This window comes from Perkinsus marinus, assembly GCF_000006405.1.
Source record: "Perkinsus marinus ATCC 50983 genomic scaffold scf_1104296960000, whole genome shotgun sequence".
Lineage (NCBI taxonomy): Eukaryota > Perkinsozoa > Perkinsida > Perkinsidae > Perkinsus > Perkinsus marinus.
In genome coordinates this window covers 1-4,620 of record NW_003206215.1, presented here as the reverse complement: position 1 = coordinate 4,620, position 4,620 = coordinate 1, and the positions used below count along the sequence as shown (strand labels likewise).

Here is a 4,620-nt window from a genome sequence, read left to right as displayed (position 1 = left end):
AAACAAAGGAAAAGGAACCTAAAGACAAAGGATAAACAAAATACGAGGGCAATTCAAGCATAACGCCACTCAGAGGCGGCTGGAACTCGAAATCGCCATGAAGATGAATCAAACAAAATAAACGAGCAGCAATGCGAAAGAACAAATAACACTTATGATAAACATGTATATGATTTAAAATCATCACGATTATTTAGTACACGAAGCTAGTAGTTTACACAAATCTAGCGTCGCACCACCCGAATCGACCGACTTGACAATGGTACCCTTTATCCACCACACGACACATTTACCCCTAATTAGGGATCGACCATCCAACCACACATGGATTCCGACACCTGCCGACCGCATACTCGTTCGACCCCGAGCAAACTCCCCCAACACGGGGACACATCCATTAGTGCACCAAACAGGTGACTAACCAACCAGTACCGCAACGCAAGGCAACTTCAAATGAACAGTAAACAGAACATACATGTGCATCACTTACCATACATATGTGTGTCGGACAAATACCATACTCGGACCCATTCAGTTGGACTGCAATAACAAGGACTTAGAGACGTGATAACACCAGAAGCAAACCGACAAAACAATAACAAATTGTACAAGGAACCAGAGAGGAAACAATCGAATGCTCAGATGTTAGCCTCAACAAAAAAAATAAAACATTATAGTTGAGTTTCCAGGAACACCACGAGGAGGTCTCTGAGCTCGTTCCCATCTAACAGTAAATCTCAATACATTCGTCCTTGAACTAGCCCCATAAATGGACCTTCATTTTGGCAGAGCGATGCATCACCTCGGCTATGAATCTTGAATCACTCATCGACAGTTTGGCCGAGTGGTCTAAGGCGCTGGCTTAAGGCGCCAGTCCGAAAGGGCGTGGGTTCGATCCCCACAGCTGTCAGTCTATATACCTGATTGGTGTTATATTGAGAACCCAGATCTTTTCAGAAGCGAGGTAGTGCAAGATCAAAACCTTCTGATCGATATTGCGCCATCGCACCTCGCAGAAACCGTTCAACCCATTTTTGTGTCCCTACCTCTTGACCCTACCTCGTTTTCTGTGTCTGACTGACACTGTCAGTCGTAGTGATAATTTGGCGCAGACTCTGTTATTTTCCCCTACTACTTGTGTCGTCAATTCATAGTATTTGAATGATTTATTGTCCGACAACGTAGACGCAAGATATCAATCAGTGTCCAGAGGAAGGTGGAAAGGGGGTGGGAATGTTAACAATGAGCTTCTAGAGCCTTGATAATTCTTTTGAAAGTTTCTTGAAAACGAAGTATATTATGATCGTTGATAATTTAACCCTGCGGAGTTTCGCAGCCCAGTTGCATGTTTTGGCATGTTTAATCATGATAGATAATACAGTATCCGAAATGATGGATACTCTAGACATGGTAATCATACTCTGTCCAAGCGAAAATAGCGGTTCATAGTTTCATCTCAGTTGAGCCCTATGAATTAGGGTTGGGGGTCCGAGACTCTCACAGTGGGAGTCCCACTGCAAAGTTGCATCACGTTGAGATAGTCTTCATGCACTTGTTTACTGACCGTCACGGTCATGAGCCTTGTATCGTGATAATACAAGCCCTGTATTACAAGGACTAAGACATCGCTTGTGGAACGGGCCAGTGATGACCCATCATCGTGATAGGATGATTTCAACAAATGATGGTAAGTCCTGCCCCTTCCGCCTTGGGATAGTGATGCACGATTATAATTGACTCACACAAGACGGATGAAGATTTATGAAGTATACATGATCTGCGCCCCGAAATCAGAGGTTTCCCCATGATAACCGCACTGTTGTTCGAGACGACAGTTGAGACACGCCCAAAACGGGCTGCTCGCGGATAATCATGGGTGCCACCCACAGACTACATTTCTCGGAAAAAATAATGACACAAGCCTTCGAGCCAAGAGGCTACCCCATGATAACCGCACTGTCATCAGAGACGACAGTTGAGACACGCCCGCGAGGGCTGCTCGCCGTAGCCATGGGTACCACTCATCCGGTGTTAATCGACATCGGGAGCTGCATCATTTTGGTTGGCCTTACGCTTTGGACGCCTCTTACCAGCATAGCGATTACCAGATGGCCTAGCTCGCCGATGGCGTTTGCCGGCACTGTACGATGAGAACGTCGAAGCTGTTATCGAGTTCAGCTGAGACGTGAAGGCACGGTTCATGAGATGCAACCAACCACTATCATGCTCTCGCAATGCCTCGATATCAGACAAGTGTTTGACCTGACTCCAATATTCACGCCAGCTTAGTCGATCTGATTGGAACGATGAGCTTGAAGCTGGATCCTGGAGAGTCCTGAGTGGAGCATGCCCTCGTAAGGCTTCAACAAAATACTCAGCGATACCAGTAGGATAGTCAGGTCCCATGCTGATCCTCACAATAAGGACGAAGCAAAGTGCTGCAGTAACAAAATCATAGCACTGATAGATTGCGAAAGATAACAATGCTTCCAGCGTATTCCCCTTCTCTTCGTCAGACGAGATATCGGCATATGTCCCTGGATCCATCTCGAACCCATCATCTCCTTGCCGTGCACCACGAAATATACTATCAAATAGTAGGCCCATGTTCCATTATCGATACTGTAGAAAATGGGCACAGATCTCCGTCGACTACGAGTCCACATATCACTATTCACCCGTAAACAAGAGAAAATATAGTCTGTCACGAATTGCATACCACAATGCTGCTCGGACAGTTTTTTATGACGCAACCTAGGACAATTCCGGTCAATTTGACTCACAATCGGGTAGTGCGAATTCACCGGAGAATGCACCGGAATCAGCTTGAGGTACAAGGTTCGATGAATATCAGTGCAGTTTTAATTCCTAACCGGTCAGCGCACGAACCATAAAGGATCGTTGACTCATGCTCCCGGCAAAGAGCTGCTCGCGCTTCAAGACACGGTGTAATGACAAGAAAATGCACAATACACGTTTCACATCGCAATCTACGAATAATTCGTCTGGTGACCCGAGAGACCACTTTTAAACGATCAACAACCCGACCCATCTGTACCATCCCATCCCATGAATTACAGTTATCCAAGTGGTAATTACCCGAAACCTTCCTCAAACATCTGAAGATCTTCGATAGCAGCTGTATTACATACCAAGAGCACCACTCGGAAGAAAATGTTTGGAAGCAAGAAGTGCGAGGGAGATGGAAAAGACTTAGTAAACTGAAGTACAGGACTTCACGCGTTGTAAACGCGGTGAAAATGGGCGACAAATTAAACTTCAAGTTACCTTGCAGCGTAGCAAGATCCTCCTCAACTAGAGCAGAGAATAGGATCATATCCAGTTCTAGGACATAAAAAAATAGTCGTTGTCGACTATTTTTTTGTAAGCTATAAAAAAATATTCGATATTGGACGATATTGGATATTAATCCAACGATAAATATCCTCGATATTGCCTCGATAAGATTACCTCGATATTGGCCAGGCCTTCGGCCTGGCCGACCCCTGTTCGACTAGTTATGGCCGAGGGGTCAAAGGCGTTAGCCTAAGGGGCCAATCCGAAAGGGCGTGGGTTCGAACCCCACAGCTGTCAGTCTATATATCTGACTGGTGTTATATTGAGAACCCAGAGCTTTTCAGAAGCGAGGTAGTACAAGATCAAAACCTTCTGATCGATATTGCGCCATCGCACCTCGCAGAAACCGTTCAACCCATTTTTGTGTCCTCTGGTTTGGCAGAGCGATGCATCACCTCGGCTATGAATCGTGAAGCACTCATCGACAGTTTGGCCGAGTGGTCCAAGGCGCTGGCTTTAGGCGTCAGTCCGTAAGGGCGTGGGTTCGAACCCCACAGCTGTCAGTCTATATACCTGACTGGGGTTATATTAAGAACCGAGACCTTTTCAGAAGCGAGGTAGTGCAGGATCAACACCTTCTGATCGATATTGCGCCATCGCACCTCGCAGAAACCGTTCAACCCATTTTTGTGTCCTCTGGTTTGGCAGAGCGATGCGTCACCTCGGCTATGAATCTTGAAGCACTCATCGACAGTTTGGCCGAGTGGTCCAAGGCGCTGGCTTTAGGCGTCAGTCCGAAAGGGCGTGGGTTCGAACCCCACAGCTGTCAGTCTACATACCTGACTGGTCTTATATTAAGAACCGAGACCCTTTCAGAAGCGAGGTAGTGCAAGACCAAAACCTTTTGATCGATATTGTGCCATCGCGCCTCGCAGAATCCGTTCAATCCATTTTTTGTGTCCTCTGGTTTGGCAGAGCGATGCATCACCTCGGCTATGAATCCTGAAGCACTCATCGACAGTTTGGCCGAGTGGTCTAAGGCGCTGGCTTCAGGCGTCAGTCCGCAAGGGCGTGGGTTCGAATCCCACAGCTGTTAGAAATTTCTTTTCGTGTGATTTGATGAAGAACGCATTCCGCGGAAACGGTTCGAAACCGTTTTTGTGTCATGTCCTATAGTGTAACGCATCTTCTCCGCTATGATTTTTGAAGCACTCATCGACAGTTTGGCCGAGTGATCCAAGGCGCTGGCTTTAGGCGTCAGTCCGAAAGGGCGTGGGTTCGAATCCCACAGCTGTCAGTCTATATATCTGACTGGTCTTATAT

General features: G+C 46.6%; 6 non-coding genes across 6 annotated transcripts; all 6 read left to right on the top strand.

The window, feature by feature from the left end:
- Positions 1-830: 830 nt before the first annotated feature.
- On the top strand, positions 831-910 carry Pmar_PMAR010761. The gene has a single exon. It is a non-coding gene; the product is annotated as a tRNA-Leu (tRNA).
- Positions 911-3,512: 2,602 nt separating this feature from the next.
- On the top strand, positions 3,513-3,594 carry Pmar_PMAR010760. The gene has a single exon. It is a non-coding gene; the product is annotated as a tRNA-Leu (tRNA).
- Positions 3,595-3,780: 186 nt separating this feature from the next.
- Pmar_PMAR010759 lies at positions 3,781-3,860 on the top strand. The gene has a single exon. It is a non-coding gene; the product is annotated as a tRNA-Leu (tRNA).
- Positions 3,861-4,046: 186 nt separating this feature from the next.
- On the top strand, positions 4,047-4,126 carry Pmar_PMAR010758. The gene has a single exon. It is a non-coding gene; the product is annotated as a tRNA-Leu (tRNA).
- Positions 4,127-4,313: 187 nt separating this feature from the next.
- On the top strand, positions 4,314-4,393 carry Pmar_PMAR010757. The gene has a single exon. It is a non-coding gene; the product is annotated as a tRNA-Leu (tRNA).
- A 121-nt stretch (positions 4,394-4,514) lies between these two features.
- Positions 4,515-4,594, top strand: Pmar_PMAR010756. The gene has a single exon. It is a non-coding gene; the product is annotated as a tRNA-Leu (tRNA).
- The last annotated feature ends 26 nt before the right edge of the window (positions 4,595-4,620 follow it).